At 42.7% G+C, this 17,531-nt stretch overlaps 1 protein-coding gene and 1 long non-coding RNA gene across 5 annotated transcripts in view; one reads left to right on the top strand and one right to left on the bottom strand.

The window, feature by feature from the left end:
• Positions 1–462: 462 nt before the first annotated feature.
• Positions 463–16,941, top strand: LOC125894645 (uncharacterized). Its single transcript, XR_007450088.1, has 3 exons — positions 463–490; positions 9,991–10,084; positions 16,835–16,941. It is a non-coding gene; the product is annotated as an uncharacterized LOC125894645 (long non-coding RNA).
• Positions 16,868–17,531, bottom strand: part of zic6 (zic family member 6) — a 96,165-nt gene continuing 95,501 nt past the window's right edge. For 3 of the 4 annotated variants that reach the window (XR_007450084.1, XR_007450086.1, XR_007450087.1), the window contains one exon: positions 16,868–17,498. The gene's annotated coding sequence lies outside the window, so the exon portion shown is untranslated. The remainder of the gene's footprint in view (positions 17,499–17,531) is intronic. The other variant, XR_007450085.1, reaches the window with a different exon arrangement.

Below are 17,531 nucleotides of genomic sequence, written 5' to 3'. Positions count from 1 at the left end.
TTTGAGATCATTTGTTCTCAGCCGGTCGCCATTTTGTTTCCTGTGTTGAAAAGTGCAGCACAGTGCATTCTGGTAGTTGTAGGTTTTCTACCTCTTGAGCAAAAACAAACGCTCCAGCCCTTTTTCTCTGTTTTCTCTAGTCATCAAGGATCAATTTCAAAAGTATTTTCATCTTTCTTCTAAAAAGACCATCTTTCCTGCAGTGAAATACTTCTTAAAGCACAATCCACACTGAGGAGGCGTTGTTTACATTGAGCTTATATTTCACCAGGACATCTGAGGGCATCTGGTTCTACCTCAGCTGAGCCATATGGGTCCTTCTGATCATGTTTAGCCAATGCATCCTGCGTGTGTTTTCCCTGAGCCTCCTCTCTCCTCCTGACCTCTCACCCAGGCTCTCTCTTTCGCTTTGTTGTGCAGGTCAGAGTCCACGCACCCGCGCCCACGCAGCTGCATGGCCACGTTTTGGTATGCAGATACACAGACGCAGGTAAGTCGGCTCCAGGTGCACCCCAGGGTGATCCTGACCTATTCCAATTCACTTCGCAGCTCTCAGGTCAGGCCTGAGGCCCAGCAGGCTCCCAGCACAGGTCACAAAGGGCCTCAACATCCCAGAGATGAGACTCCAGACTGGCATGAAGAGGAGTGTTTGATGTGGCCCTGAGCTGGGCTATGTTACCATGTTGCTATGCCTTTAATTAGCTCCAGCAGCTGCTACTTCCTGGTTTGACAGGCCCTGGCAAACTCCACTGTCTGTAATCTCTTACAGGTGACTGTCAGTTGCGTGTCAGCTCATTGTATAGTGACAGGCTGTGTGTTCTTCTTTAAGTCAGGTGTTAGAGCTTTAGAAAGCAACAACGCTCTGCTGTTTACCAAGCTAATTAACTGTGAAGTGACTGTAGACAAGATCCGAATGAAAAAAAAAAGAGCTCACGGTGCTATAATGACCACAGCATGTTTCCAAATATGTTATGCAAATATGTCTCTGAGCACCAATCCCCTGCCCATTATTTATTTTTTTTTTACAACTTTTGTGTCTGTTTTTCTGAGGATGCAATCATGATTAAGAGACAGCAAAGTTCTCCTGGTGACAGTAAAAGTGCCACTCTGCATTCTTTATCTGGATTTCCACTTTGCACAAAGACATCTTAACCACAGGAAATTGCCCTCCGAGGACTGACGGCTAGAAATTGATCTCAGGTTAGATGAGCGCACCTCGTTCCCCTGCTCTCCTTTGTCACTCCCAAGTTGGTGGATCTTTTCTTAAAACTCCGCCAGAGATGAAAAAAGGGAGACTTCTCAGCTGGCTATGGCATACTAATACCCTGGACTCATTAAATTAATGGGGGCCAGATTCCCCTTACTGAATGTGCACGAATGCCCTTTGAGTTTGCCGGGGCTAGAGGGTGTGCAGCACTTTGAAAGCCCTGACCGGCATATTGAACGTGTTTTAATAGAACCCTTTTGAGACTCCTGGTAGGATGCACAGTAACTCTTTGCCTTTAAGTTCCCGCACCTCTCTGTGTGATCTCGTCAGATAGCCACTCTATCCTCGGATTCAGGCCTTGAGAGGGGGAGGGGACCATGTACGTTAAATGAGGCCAGAGGTGCCCATATCTCAGCAGAGGCCATTCTTTCCTGGAGATGTGAATCTTTGAGACGCGGTGCTGAGCAAGCTTTGATGTGTGAAGGTGCTCGGCGTACAGGAGGCCGACATTCAGTGGGATTCCCTTCTGGCCTCTCATTGGACAGCCGTCCATACAGTGTTGATTTAATTACTCTGTTCTGCTATTCACCTAGCCACTGAGGCTGCACTATAAAGTAGATTCAGTCCCACACATGGCCATTTTAAATGTCATCATTGCCATTTAATATGAGGACACCACTGCGATCACTCCATAATATAGGCAAGCCGCAGGAATGTGTAGGATCCAGAGAGGAGGCTTTTATTGCCAAGGGTAACAAAAGCAGAATTTCAAGGTTTAAAGGGTAAAGAAAAGATATTATTTTTGATGGTGATATATTGAATAACTCTTAATATAATGGGTGGAATAGAATATTAATATATGAATTTTGCATTTTGCCCAACAGCAAAAAGATGAATTGATAAGAAAAGAAAGCTGGCGAATTTGCATGACAAAAAAGTCCCTTTAGAGCACTAATACATCACCCTCGTGGTTATCAGAACCACAAGTACCAGATGTAAAGATAGGGAGAGTTTATCCTCAGCGAAATTAAAAACCTTTTTCGCTTTTAGTGATTTTTTTTTTATATTGTTGTTAGGTAACAGCAAGCCAAAAAACACGTGCACCCTGAGCTGCGAGGACATCATGATATAATGATAATCTCGCTTGCAGTTCTGCTCTGTCATCTTGACTTCATGCTCTCATGAAGCAGAAAAACATCACCCACAATGATGAGATTATACACAGTCAGGAATGAGCCAACAGAACTCATCCCTGCGGACTGGAATACCTTTTAAAACGTAGCTGAATAAGACAAGTGGATACTGACAGGAAGACAATGAGACTCCGGCTGCTGAATATAGTGAATAAACAGAAATCCAGTGGAGCTAAAAATGGCTGACTCAGGTGCGCGGTAGTGGAAGCATCACGTTTCTCGATTACAACTTCCCTTTCTCTCCCTCTGCCTCTCTATCTTAGCCTTTGCATGTGACAAAACAGCACTATATACCTCTTAGAGAAATCCGTGTTGGGCAATCATTTGATTTTCATAGCCGGCTTTGACAGTAATGATTTCATAAAGCCTTTGATTTTAGCTCGATCACCATGGCTGCAACATCGCTGGATATCGCTCCTCATTAGTGATTCCATAAGCAGAGAGCAATGCACTGCTGTAGCGGCTGATACTTACATGCCTCCCACTCTAAAGTGTGGCGGTAATTTATTCTCTCCCCGGTGCTCATCATCCTGATGCAACTCACACAGTGACAAGACTCCATCTCTGTGGTACCTGGCAACAAAGCGGGGAGAGGGGTAAAGGGAGGAGGGGGATCACATATTTTGTGATCACAATCAGAAAGGAGAGGAACAGTTACTAGGCAGGTTTAGAACATCCTAATGCCACGTTACTACCACCAGAACATCCTGTGAACACAAAAACCAGAGAGAGGAGGTGAAAACAATTCACCGGCTGAGATTTGATCCAATATAAGCTATCTTCTCCTGCCAAAACTTTTTCTCAGAGTATGGCTTAAGCACTTCAAAGTTAAGCACTATATAGAGAGTATGATTCATTTGGCAGCTCATATTGTCCCGCTTCAAAAACCTAAAGCTAGCCAGAGACACACTGTGGGCTGTTTTCAGCTTCAGAGAGGAGAAAGAATTTGGCTTGAGCTTAGGCGGCCCATCCCCATCCAGAGATGGGCTCTTTTTCATCTTATCGTAGTCTTAGCGCATTGGTGTGGTGACTATGTGCTTCACAGGTGGGAGTCTGCCTCTGTCAAATAAGCCAGTTCACTAAGGACGGGATTTGCCGCTGTTATTTTTCTATTAGGGAAGAATTATGCTAAGCCTTTAGAGGCCATCTTTGTGTTGCTATGGCAGCCCATATTTCCTACCGGGTTGAGACCTTGAATGACTACAGTGCAAAGCCAAGTAGCCCCCAAACCCTTTGAGGATTAGAACCAGGGTCTCATAGTTATGCAAAACACCTCTGATATGATTGAACCTTGAATAGTTGAATGACAAAGTTTATTGAGATTGCCTCTCTTTTCATCTGATTATTGTCATTTGATTATTCCCAATCACTTGGCGCGGCTTCAAACGCAGCTTTTCAAATGGCCATTGTTTAGGACAACACTGAGAGCTCTTTCTCTAGCATGTCCGCAACTCTCATATCTTTGACTATTATATCAGTGGAGAACAAGAATGCATGAATGCATGCATGCGTGGCGGAGATTGAATAGTAAGGCGTTCATCTCAAACAGAAATACAGTGTAATGCCTTACTATTGAGCGCTGTTGGTTCTTTTTATTTTATCTGCTGATTTCGCTCCATTAATTGATCGTTTAGCTTGTTTAAAAAGCCTCTTATATGTGTGTGTGTGTGTGTGTGTGTGTGTGTGTGTGAGCTAAGGGCTCATCTACAAATTGCTAGTTTTGTTCTAAAACCTAGAGATTTTAAATTATATAAATAAAGGCAGCAGAGAATGTTTAGTGTTTTTGCAGATTATTCGATTACCAAAATTACCTTTCCAGCACTAACCGAGGCAGCTCAATAGAAAATATGGTTTGTTTTTATTTTGATATCATTTTCAGAATCATGTTAAGCACCCTAATCTCTTCCTTCATGATATAAGATCATGGTAATCTCATAAACGTGGCACCACACTGCTCAGTCTATCTTAATATGCAGGTTTAGATTCAGAGATAACCCTTTTGTAATATACAGCTGATGGGGAATTTCCTTCCTATATCTCCCACAATGCTTTTCAACCTAATGTTTCCGAGCTGCTGTAACCATCAAACGTTTTTTTGTTGTTGTTTTTTTTTTGCTTATGAAAGCAAATTCACAAACCACAGGTCAAATTCCGCGTGCAGCCAAATCAATAGGAATAGTTTTTCCCTTTCTGGATTTTTGTCATAATGTTCCCAACTGTTTTCAGACCAGCCATCAAAGCCTCAACTCTATTCGCAGACATGTATAGACAGCTACTCAAAGCTGACACGGAGATGAGGCTTTGAAAGTACGAGATTGACACTATTGTGGTCACAAAGCACAACAGGAAACTACTTTGAAGAGGAAAGTGCTTTGAGTATCGGATTTCACTTTAGGAATCGTGGCCGAAGACGAGCTGGAGCATTAGACGTGTTGAATTGGTGTACATTAAACAACAAAACCAGACATGGGCGCTTGTATGCTGCTTCTGCGAGCGTGTCCACACAGAAGGTCAGAAGTTTTGAAACCACACATAAATATGACGCTGCTGTTTTTTTTTTTGTTTGTTTTTTTTTTTAAATGTGGAATTTTTGGTTTCTTACTGCTGCATCTTGGGACGGTGCAGGTTTGTGATGCAACTATAAAGTTGACAATATATCCAAGCAAGCAGTACTTTTTTTCCTTGCTTCACAAAATAAAGTGCTGCTATCAGAGCCATGTCTTGTTGGCAGTTTGGGAATTGATCAGTCTCAATCCCAAGCTGCATCCTTGTCAACTGGCAGGTCTGCTGAAGATGACACATTTTCTGACAGTGCCTTGTCAATGACTGTGCTTGAGTGAAATCCCCAGCCATGTTTGCTCGCTGCCAAAGTGATATCTATCATCTTATTTTTGACAAATTCGTCACACCCGTCTCTCAATCTAATTGGTCTTTGAGGTTCCTGTAAGACAAAGGCTGCTAATCTTAGAGTGTGTGTGCGTGTGTGTTTGAACAGCGCTTGCCATTGAATACTTCTCAAGTCTTTGAGCTTGTGTTCAGCGAAGTTTGAAAAACATGACAGTCACATTTTAGGTGCTCTGATGTCACACAGTCTTTCTGGCTTAAAAGTTCACTCAATATGAGGTTTGGTCTACTTTGATGTGGGGTCTCTAGTGAAGCGATTTTAGCATGCTATCTGCCTCTGCTGTTCTCTGTCACCCACTCCTGCAAAGACTGACATGGGAGCTGCCAGAGCTGAGACTCAGCCTTTTATTCCTAGTGACTACAAATTAAAGATAGGGGGGCTGGGGGGAGGTAAATTCAGGCAGCACCATGACAAGCAGGATGTTGAAACTTCTGCTAGTGTTTACTCCTGCAAGAACTAGAATCTAGATTTTAGATGTGATCAATCATGTATATATTTTATTTATAAGGATAAAGTTTTTTATTTAAAAGGCAGGAGCATGCAAACAAAGATATCAGGTGCTGCATCTTCACCTGCTCCTTTGTTAAAGGAATGCAAGTGTATTTATTCATTTTAATCCCTCACAAAAAAAACAACAACTTACAATTCCTGCTCATTATGCAACATTTCTCCATCTGAGGCAGAGATTGTGGAGTTGCTGTTGTGTGTGAGGGGGGAAAAACGCTCCGTGATAAAGATCTAGTAATCTTGTTTTATGCTTATGACGGCGAGAGGAGATCCTCCGCCCCCCTGCGACGCGACGCTCACCTGAAGAGGCAACCGGAGCTCCACATGACTCCTCCGCTGCTCACATCTCCGTGTCCTGAGAATTGGGATTTAGGGAGGATTAAAGCGGAATATTTCAATTTAGCGGCGGAATTTACCTGCCTGTGCCAAAGTAATTACCCCTCCTGGAAGAAAAAAAAATGCTATTATGGAGACAGTAAAACACACCTACAGACGGGGGGAAGATATAAAGGGCTAAAGGCAAATAAACAGGAAATCTAGGACTGTAATGGAAGTAATTAAAAAAAGAATCGCGCGGCTGCCAGAGCTCTTAATTTATTGCCTAAATAGGCAAAAGGTGATTGAGCTGAAAAGACATAAAATCACACAATGATGCATTCACTGACAGACGCAAAGGGCTGATTGAGGATGCAGTCTGCAAAGGAGACAATTTATTACTCATCTTTTTGTTCATATTGAGCTTTAATAGATTTTAGAATAGTTTTTGGGTGCGTTCAAGGGGAAAAATAATCTGAAATACCTATTTTGCATATGCATCTATTATTATATGCATAATTGCAGGAAAATGCAGTGTTTATTGGACATATTTGGTGTTTATTTTGCAGTGAATAGCAAGTAGCATAACAATCGTGTGTACCTGATAAAATAGGCCCACGCACTTTGTGTGTGCACGCAGAAATACATCAAGTGAGCACATCACAATATATATTTTCATTATCTATAGATAGTAAATGACACATGCATGATAATTTTGGACGATCTGTTTTGCAGTAGTTTGAGGTTGTGTTGGAAATCATAAACAGAGGCACAGAAAAAAATTAAAGGCCAAAAACATCTTGCTTATATTAAAGTGGGCTTGAGGCTGAAGGGCTGGATTGTTAGGGCTAAATTTAGATTATTGGTGCGTTCAAAGTCCTCGTACAAAATAGATTATTTTTTTGCTTGGACACATAACAAAGCCTTGGCTTGAGACGGCCTGCAGAAACAATAAATTCACTTTATAGCCCTTTAGGTAAATTCTGCTTTTGTGCGTCTGTGGTGTGTTCAGGTGCTGCATGGAGAGTTGTTCAATTTATTTGTTTGTTAAAAAGGGGGCTGCACATAATGATTTGGTGTCCACGCGTGTGATGCATGATGATTCGTTACAGTCCAGTGTTATTGCAAGTATAAATACATAATTAAAAAGTGTTTATTCGTTGCACAGTTTAATAAATGCACTGAGGTGAAGTTTGCACATTTCGCGGAGCAGACTTTTCCAACATTTCTGACATAAATGCATCATTAAAATCTAAGATTTGAATCAGGCATGTGAGGGAGAAGTGGCTTTATGAAGCGGGTGAAAATATGCAATAAGAGAAAGATGCTGATGCTCCTTTTAAAGAGACACATTATCTGCTTTGGTTGCAGACGCTCTTTCACTTTGCCTTTCATTCGTAGCCTAGCCTATATATGAGAAGGAGAGAGGGAACAAATAAAGCAGTACCTCTGTCCGGTCTGAAACGCATGGAGGACGAGACAGAGGCCCTCTGTGGGTATATCCCGTGTAAACAGGGCCCTGTGCATTGTGTAAATTAGCTGGATTAGCCCCTGCTTTTGTTGGGACGGGGTGTGTACACACGGACACTGATTCAGCTCTCCTTAAAGCCAGTTTGGCCCTCACAACTTTAAGGAAGTCTTACATTCCCAAACCTTGAGCCGGAGATGATCTAAAGGGGGGGACTCCTTTTGAAGTAACACAGCATTCATCAGTGTGTTCAGGTTTTTGTTTGGCGAAATGCAAAAAAAAAGAAGAATAGAAAAACATCCTGTTGGTGTGTTAAACTCATCACATGGAGCCCGACGACTGAACCGCAGCCTGAGAGGAAGACCTTTAATTATCTCATCACTAATAATCAGCAGACGCCACAACGACTGATTTGAGTGACATGAAATTTATCAGGAAATGTGTCTATGTTTAACACACTCACACACACACACATGCACACACAGTCTCCTGGCCCACCCGCCGCGTGTGCACGTGAGTGCGCGCCTGCAGGATCTGGAGGTGTAAATATAAACATTTGCACATACCTCTTAATAATTTCAGCATTTGGACCAATTAAGGCAGATCACTTTAACGGCTGCTTTATTAGCTGCGGCTATAATTAAAGCGTCCCCTGAATGCATCCTATCTTTAAATCAATCATCCTAATATGATTCATCCAAATCATTTATAAAAGGATGTGTGATACTCGCGGTCACGTGCCCCTCATCCCTGTCAGGTGGTGTGGAAGATTTATTATTTATTTATTTATTCATGATAGGATGCTGTTTCTTTTACTGTGGTGCAAACTTTGCGAATGGAAAATAAATACTTTTTTTTTTATCAACCTGTTTCTCTCCTAAAACTTTTACATACTCTCCCCTGTCTGCTTCCTTGTTGGGAATGTGAGCTGCAGCATCAGTGAGAAGAAAGAGGACACTTTATTTCATCGGGCACCAATTAATGTGGAATTGGCCTATATCTAACATCAGGACTCTTTTATCATTTTAGGGACTAAAATAAAGCTGATTGGAGAATAGTTTTAATGTGGATTTATTTTTTAATGAGAGGCTGAATCAGAGCAGGAGGCCTACAGGCCCACAGTCTGGGCGGTGGTTTCATCTCTATTCCTCCACCTGTGGCACCGAGGCTTCTGTTCATTTCACTTCCGCTAAATTAAAATAAACTTTTTTTGTTTTCATAAAGAAGTGTTTTTGCTTTACTTTTATTTTGTTTCAGCTTTTTGGATTATTTTAAAAATAATTTGCTGCATGTTATTTCTGTTCTTTTTTCTGTTTTTTTCTAATAAATATATAAAAGTGCATTCAGACGCTCGATTTTGTCATCACGTTTTGTGTCACTGTTTACAGCTGACCCATTACACACAGAGGAAACTAATTCATGCAAATTATCTTCACTTCATCCAAACTCTAATTGTCACATGTCGATTTAGAAATCAGCCTTTTCCAAGGCACATAATTGTCCAAGAAGTAAAACGTTACTATTAACGTCATAATTATGATTAAAGAAACATTTAACATCATTTTTATGTGTGTGTGTGTGTGTGTGTGTGTGTGTGTGTGTGTGTGTTTGCAGGATTTTTTTTTATATGTGTGTATGATTCAAATATTGTCGTGTTAAAATACAGTTTCTATTAGACTTTGTGTCGCCCAGCAGCCCGCGCTGACTTTGATTCTGCTTAATATGAAATGATTTTGCGTCTTTGTGCGTGTTTGTGAGTAAGGGGATTAGACTTGGAAAGAGGCGCTTCAACATGTGGTGATAACCTCTTCAAAGAGGAGAACATTTCAGCGGGTCATCGCAGTTTCTTATATTTCAATAAATGTTTTTTATTTATTTATTTTATTTGGAACAAAACAGACATGTAAAAATATCCCGCTCCTGAGTGAAGGGTTAATTGTCTTCATCAGGAAGAAGTGCATGTAGCGTGCCTTTATGGCTGCGGCATTGGCTTCATCAGAGGGAATAAAGCTTCACAATAAAGTTAGAGGAACAAGAAAGTTGCATTTATTTTCTGGAAGAAAAGGAAACCCTCTGTCATTGTGAGTATTGTAAGCACGGATTCCATATGTGCACAAGTGGTTTTAAAATGAAGTAAAAATGCCCCCTTGTCTTTACATTTTCATTTCTGCAGCATTTCCTCTGTGTTTTGTTTAATGTCTCGCTATGTGTGCATCTGAGGAAAAAGACACCCCTGTCCAAAAATCAGGGGGAATCATAGTAATTCAGCAAACTTCAAAGAACAATGCATGCCTCACTTAAAGAAAAAAATGCATATTTGCACATCTGAATCTGGATATTTGCAGCAAAAAGTAACATTTTAATGTGGAAACATTTTTGTTTTCCTCCCATCAAGGTCCTGATAAGACTCCCCTGTGCATCCCTCTGTGACAAGTAGAAGATGTCCAGCAGAATAATGCAGAATCTCAGCCTCCCCTCTAAAAGTGAAGGTAAGAGAAGCACCATAAGAAGTATGACAGAGGCCATGTAGGATGAGGTACTTACACATTTCACAATTTCAACTGTACAAATGAGGTGAGAGCTGCAGGGAAAGCTTTACATTCAATGCCTGACAAGGTCTGATGAATCAATTTGAGTATGACATGTGCTGTATGTTTGAGGAAACAGCAGAGTGAGCTGAGCAAAGCTCATTTCCTGCTTTACGTCTTAATGGATTCTTTATTTAAAGACAGGGTCATTTAATCCATTAGTGTGGCGAATGCTTGTTTCTACACGTCTAATTTTACAGTATACAGTATGTCTGTGGACTTAATTGTGCCTAATTGTGTGTGTCCTGGAATGTGTGCGCTCATCATATTTGTCTTTTTGTCTGTGCCTCCATGTGCCCATGTGCCAACGCAAGTGTGTGCCCATATGTGGGTGTATGAGTGCTCCACTGTTACTCTGTGCCTGCGTGTGTGCCCATGTGTGTTGTATGCAGCCTATTAGTGGAATTTAACCCCTGTGTTCAGGGAGTCACATCCCCTCAACACACCAGGCTCCATTCTTACTGCAGCACGTTAACATTTTACTCTCTTCCCTCCCCACCCACCCCCTTCACTTTTGTCCTAAGAGGGCAATTAAGGAAACAAACGTTTTCCCCAAGATAAGCTGGCTGCCAGCTTTGCATACTAATGCAATGCCAAGTGGTTACAAATAGTGAGTGCTCTAATTACCGCCACTGTTTTCAATCAGAAATTGCTCAATTTCCCAGGATGAGGTCTCCATGGCTGTAGAAAAAAAGCACAACCTGACAGAGGCAAGAGACAATCATCTCTATGTGGAGTGTGGTCTGATTTTGTCTGTGTGTGTGTGTGTGTGTGTGCTCACATGTGTGCGCGCCTGTTGGTGTAAATAAGCTCATCCGCCTCTGTGTGTGTAGACGCCGGCGCGACCCTCTCTATCACTGCTGCCCTTGACAAGTCAAGAAATGGATCCTGTCAGCCTCTGCAGCATTTAGCACCACAATTATCCCCTTTTCACAGCCTGGCTGCATTAATGTAAACCACACCAGGCAGTAGTTGCCACTCAGTGATGAGCACGATGTGGCGCACCATCTCTGGGTGAGCAATTTGATGCAATTGTGTTGCTGTGTGATCATCAGTGCAAATCAGGGCCTGCTCATTTATTAAGCAATTTCTGTAGAAGAAAATTAAAAGGAAGGCTTTTTTTAATTTGGCGGAGGATAGTAATATCTCTAAAAGCAACAATAATGCATAATGTGGCTGACATCAAACAAAAAAGAGATACTGGAGTGAATTTGGCATGCATCAGCCCATCAGGGAGGTGTGTGCTGTTTTTAGAGGAACGGCCATCGTCATGTGGCCACCATGAGCAGGGGGCAGCACAGACCGAAATGACAAGGACTCACTCCCTGGGTGTGAGAATGAGTCACTCCATAGGATGCACACACAGGACCCATCCGTTGGCCTTAGCTGACCTTTAGCTCTGACGGTGGCTAATGGAGGGCTGGCCCTCGATCAATGCACTGAGAGACTGGGCTCCCCATCCCTGCCCTTTCGCCGGGCCAGGAAGGGACGGATGCTGCCAGAAGCCACGCCGCGGAGCCATCGACCCTGCCACTTTCCCATCCTGTGGGTGACAGCTGCAGTGCCAATGAGCCTGGGGACGCCACGCTGCCCTGCCACGCAGGAAGGACAGCCAGCAACTCTATCTCCACGGTGGCGGGAGGGGAAAGTCACTGATGATCTGCTTGTGAATGTCAGATCCATGTAAACAATCCCAGCAAACACTTTAGTGTTGAGTAGATGTTGAAATGACGGCCTGTAGCAGCGCTGAAACACTGCAGAGCAAGACGAAACTTGCTCATAGTCATTTGAAAATGTTTTTTCCAGCCTAGTCTCCAGAAAAGATGTACTTTTCTGCAAATCACGGATACATTACATTTGTGCATTATCATGTTGCAGTTTCTTTAAGTGACTAGAATGCTGTGGTTAACATCAGATTAAATTTAGGCACAAAATCCTCTTGGTTACAGTAAAGAAAATACCATGTTTTTTGCTTAAAATACCCCATTTTGGGGGGCACTATCCCAGAAAGAATAGCAAAGATGTCTCTTTAAAAGGCTACAGCTTTTTGTGCCTAATAAGTCACTGGAAAAACACTGATCGGATGCTACAAAACACTCATGTTTCGTGCCTAAAAAGCCACTGAGAACACAATAACTCACAAAATCCCAGCTGCTGGAAAATACTGTGTTTTGGCTTAAGATACACAGTTTTGGGGGCACTATTTCAGCTGGAAACGCAGCATTGTCTCTGTAAAAAATAACCACTTTCTTTGGCACTATCAGCAGGAAAAACAGTGACCAGACGCTACAAAGCACTCATGTTTGAACGACTCGCTAAATCCCAGGTGTTAGTTAGGAAAAGATTGTGTTTTGGTTTAAAATACCTGGTTTCAGAAGCACTAGAGCTGCTGGAAACGCAGTGATGTCTCTGTAAAAAACAATCACTTTTCGTGGCACATTCTCGGCAAGAAAGCAAAGATGTCAAAAGCAATAGCTTTTTGTGCCTAAAATGTCACAGTGACAGAATGCTACAAAACACAGTTTGGTTCCTAAAAAGCCACTGAGAACACAATGACTCACTAAATCCCAGCTGCTGGCTAGAAAAAGATTGTTTTGGCTTAAAATACCCAGTTTTAGGGGCACTATCTCGGCTGGAAACGCAGCATTGTCTCTGTAAAAAAAACCAACCGCTTTTCTTGGCACTATCCCAGCTGGAAAAACAGCGACCGGGAGCACAATGACTTCCTAAATTCCAGCTGTTAATTCAGAAAAGATTGCATTTTGGCTTAAAATACCCGGTTTCAGAGGCACTATCCCGGCTGGAAACACAGCAATGTCTCTGTAAAAAAACAACTGATTTTCATGGCACTATCCCTGCTGGAAAGAAGAACGACAGTCCATGTTCGGTAACTAAGCTGTTGTTTGTGTGTTGTGTGTTGGTCTCAAACAGTGGTCTGCAGCTTGGCAGACGTCTTGGCCAGGTGTCACACCATCCGCCATCCCCTCCACCTCCACATGACAAAGTCAGCTCATACGACACTTTAGAAACGTTGACATGACTCGTATGAAATGTACAATGTGTGTCTTATTCCTGGGTCACAAAAATGTACAATGCCAATATTTTCTTCAGGCAAAGTTTTAAAAATGCAGTGCTTATTAGTGCTGGAAAGTTTTCATCCATCAAATGCCTGCTTCAAGAGCTTTGTACGTGAAAACAGATTCCAATTAACTGCTTTAATTCAAGTTGAATAGAATTGGACCAAAAGCTGAGAGCTCTTATAACCTTTTGTCAGTAAAAAGCTGAAGTCACATCAATAAAGCCTGACTCCTGCATAACCCTCGTCAAATGTTAGAACTTGTGTTTGCAGTTTGATCGCTCTTTGCATTCCTTGTGCACTTAAAATGTTACCGTGGGGAATATCATTTCACATGCAGCACCATGTTGCTAAGATGTGCCTGATGTTGTGCTTGGTGGTGTACTTTGTAACCCAGATGGTGCACCACTGTATACCTTTTATCAGCCTCCTTGTTGTGTCCATAAACAATGCATGCATGGGAAACACAAACACACAAAACAATATTTGCTGTGCATTTTAATTGCATAGACTTCAATTCAAACGTGTAAAGACATTCAAAACAATAGCAGATAAAACATTCGCTCCATATGGGCAGAGAAGAGAAGACATCCAAGAGGTTTAGCACAGATTGTTCTTTTTATTATCATTAACAGTAATGTGATTCTGAAGCCCCCCCGTGACCTCCTCACAGCAGCAACTCATCTCAGAAGTCATTCATTAGAACAAACAGAAGGCAGGCAGAAAGACAGCGAGAAAGAGACACGGGGAGAGAGCACAGTGTAAAATAAATTAGATTGTTCTTATTAGATGAACCACTTTGAGATGGTAAAAGAGGAGCATGATTCACACATTTAAAGGATATCCAATAGTACAGTATTTGGAGAGGGAGATGTCATGCCGAGCCCCTGATCCAGTTGTTGGTCTTGTGCTATGTGTGTAATCACAGTTACACTTACTGTCCATTTTGGGTTGTAAGGCCCACAGGGAGCCTTGAAATATGGGTCTGAGCAGCGCATGTTTGGATTGAGATTGGGCTGCAGTGTTTCTGCTGGAGACTGGGCTGATGCAGGCTGTGGTGAAACTAATCAAAAAGCTTCTTATGTCTTCTTCCTCTGATATAAATGGATTGTACAGTCCCTGATGATTTGGCTCAGTGTTTACTGAATAAGATTTCATACACTGGAGTGACAGTAAAGGCCACCTCTCTCAATTAAGCCCCCCTGGTTCCTTTTCCATAAGAGCAGTTAGACAGCATTTCGTCATAGCTGCACCCCCCGGTGCTTCTTATCGCGCCAGGCCTGTAATGGTCGACCTCTATACATGTTAATGTGTGAATGTATACATATGTGAGGATATAATATGAGAGTGGTCAGGGGCTCGGTTGGACCGGGGCGACAGAGGAGGAGGAAGAGGAGGAGGAGGAGAGGGGGGTTGAAGAGAGCCGTGTGGATCCTTGGAGTGGTGTGACAGACTCCCCAGCCTCCTGGTAGGATTTGTTGGAATGTGAGAGAGAAGGATTTTAGCACCAGGCGAGCCACGCCAGAGTGCTGCAGACTTCATGCCATCTGTCTCAGCCTCCATCCTCTCTTTGCCAAACTCATCAGACCTTTATTTCCTCTCCCTCTATCTCCTTCTCATCCCTGTTCACAAGAGTAGCGGACATACTGAGATCTGCTAATGTATTGGAGGGAAAAAAATGGCTGGGCTTAATAAACAGATTCAAAAATCTCGATTGATTAATATGTATTCTTGGAGCTAATTGTCCGACAGCCCTCATGGAGATAAAATGTGTGTTCGATAGCCCTGCCATTTGTTACTTGACCAACAGGGAAAGGGAGATGGAGATATTCATACCATAGCAGATCTGTTGATCAGTTAATAATGAAACATGTTTCAAGTGAAAGCCAAAAAGTTCACTTAATTTAATGCATCATTATAAACCATTACCTAAATAACTTTTTTTAGCATACTGTGTCAAGAAATGAAAATTGCCTAATTAAAATATATCTTGTAAATGAATAATGCTGTGTGTTGACGTGGTTATTCTGTCACTGACATTTTATGGATGCATTATATATTAGACACCTGCCAGTGTATTAAAATGAGAATATAACCAAAGGTAAAGGTAACCGAAAATCACTTCCATCTAGAGAAAAACACATTCTTAAGCCATAATTAAATCAAATCACACATCAATAGGGTGTGTGATTGTGTGGTGTTTTGGTGGGACTGATCTCTCACCCTCTCTCACCATGTAGGCGACTAGGGAGGAAGCTGAAGGAGATCACAGGGAGGAGCTGTACCGGCTCCATGTCCTTAACCTGTTCGCAGAAGGGCAATGGAGGGGTGGAGGCAGTGGAAAGGAAATGTACCCTTTGTCCGAAATGGAGCACCAGGTGGCAGGAAGTGGGCAGGAGGCGTTTGAAGATGACCCCTGGTCTCTGCGCTGGGACGGCCTCACCGATCGATCCGGCCAGAGATGGCAGGGAGGGGAGCCAGGTGCCCCTAGAGAGCCTGCAGACCACGCAGATCTATTATGGGCGAGGAGGAGAGTGGAGTCGGCTGGGGCCCAGCCCCACTGCTCCCAGTCATATCACTGCTCAGACAGCCAGAGTCAACTGGCTGCATCCTAACAAGCAGGCAAATACTGACAACAGTCTGGTGCACAACAAGCCCAACGGGCATCATATGAGAACTTTAGGAAGGGTTTCCACTGCAGAATGCTGTCAAATCTGTGTATCAAACATTGGACAACACTGACTAATTGGTGTGAGTGTGCATACATGCAAGTATGGTATGTGACAAATTAAATACACGCAGGTCAATGCAGAGCTTTTGGAAATGTAGCTGCACACAGCGCAGTCTGAAAGAAAAGGAAATGAGTTACTTTAGTATATTGATATATTTATTTTTTTACAGAATACATCCACAGATTGCATTTAAATGACTTGCTGCAGAAGTTGCGGGCTGAAATTATAGTAACACGAGAAATCGAGATTGAATGACGCTACATAACAGAAAGAGGAAATAAACATCAAAAAGGAGCATGGACAAAAAGGAAAAACACAAAAGCAGGAAATTAATTCAGCAGATGTTTGTGCACATCTGCACACGCATGTGAATGTGGGGAGGCTGCTAAGCGATTCAGTAAATTGCAGACATTGCTTTGAAATTGTCAGAAAGAAAACATCAGCAAATACTGAGCAGCCATTGTTTGCTTTGGGGGTACCTCTGCCTGTAACACTAATGCACAATATCCGTGGATAAAGCTGAAATAATGAGGGAAATCAGTGAGACATTTGTATCCTAAGTAGGTCTTACATGTCTATGAATCAGGCATCCCATTCATGAGGAACGTGTTCAGCTAGAACACTAGACTGTTACAGCATTTGTATTTTGGCCAGATTTGGAGGAGGTGAGTGCTATCAGTGTCTATGCGCTCATCCCTTTGTATCTCTACGATGTTTACTGCACACAACATGCAAGCAAACACACACTCGCGCACGCACTTAAATGCACAAACAGAAACTCTAATCCTGACCGCCCCCCCCCCCCCCATCCTCTCTCTTTCCTCTCCCTGCTTCCCTCCCCAGGCGTGGAAATGAAAGCTGGGCACTTTGGAGAGGATGGCTGGAAGAAATGAAGACGTGTCTGATTTCCACAGCAACCAATGGTGATGCAGCGCTCCGCACTCTCTGCCCTCTGATAGGTCTTTGTCACTCTCTTCATCTCTGAGACCCATGTCATTCCCTCTAATCCCCCTCCCAAACACAAACAGGCCAATCCCGAGACAAGGCTCAGGGGCTGGGGAGGGATGAAGGAGCTGAGGCATGGAAGGAGTGAGGGATGTAGTTCAGGAGGAGAGAAAAGGAGTACCAGAAGCTGGTGCTGGTGTGAGAAGGAGCCAGTGTGTTATTATTAATAAAGCATTAAAAAAAAGTGAGCACATCAAAGCATACAGGGGCTATGCTATCATACATGAAAGTACTGCACTATGGCTTAATGTTTCCTAAGGCGTGTTATGGTGACGCTGCTTTGATTTGAAATGCATTGTGTGGAAAATGGATTTACAGGAGTGGGGAGAGAACGCTTGGTGTGGGTGCAGACCATAATTTAAAACCTGACCTCATAGGCTCTTCAAAGTCTCAGTGAGTGTGGATGTTTAGGACTTATGTACAGTATGTGTGAGACCTAAAGCACAGCTACATAAACAACAAATAAACACATACATACGTGCGGGGTGGAAGTGGACGACGCCTGCAAGAGCAGAGAAGGAGCAATCACTGTCAC

The sequence above is a fragment of the Epinephelus fuscoguttatus genome, linkage group LG9 (assembly GCF_011397635.1).
Source record: "Epinephelus fuscoguttatus linkage group LG9, E.fuscoguttatus.final_Chr_v1".
In the NCBI taxonomy this organism is placed as follows: Eukaryota; Metazoa; Chordata; class Actinopteri; order Perciformes; family Serranidae; genus Epinephelus; species Epinephelus fuscoguttatus.
The sequence above is the reverse complement of the archived record's forward strand: the minus strand, read 5'-3'. Positions and strand labels throughout refer to the sequence as shown.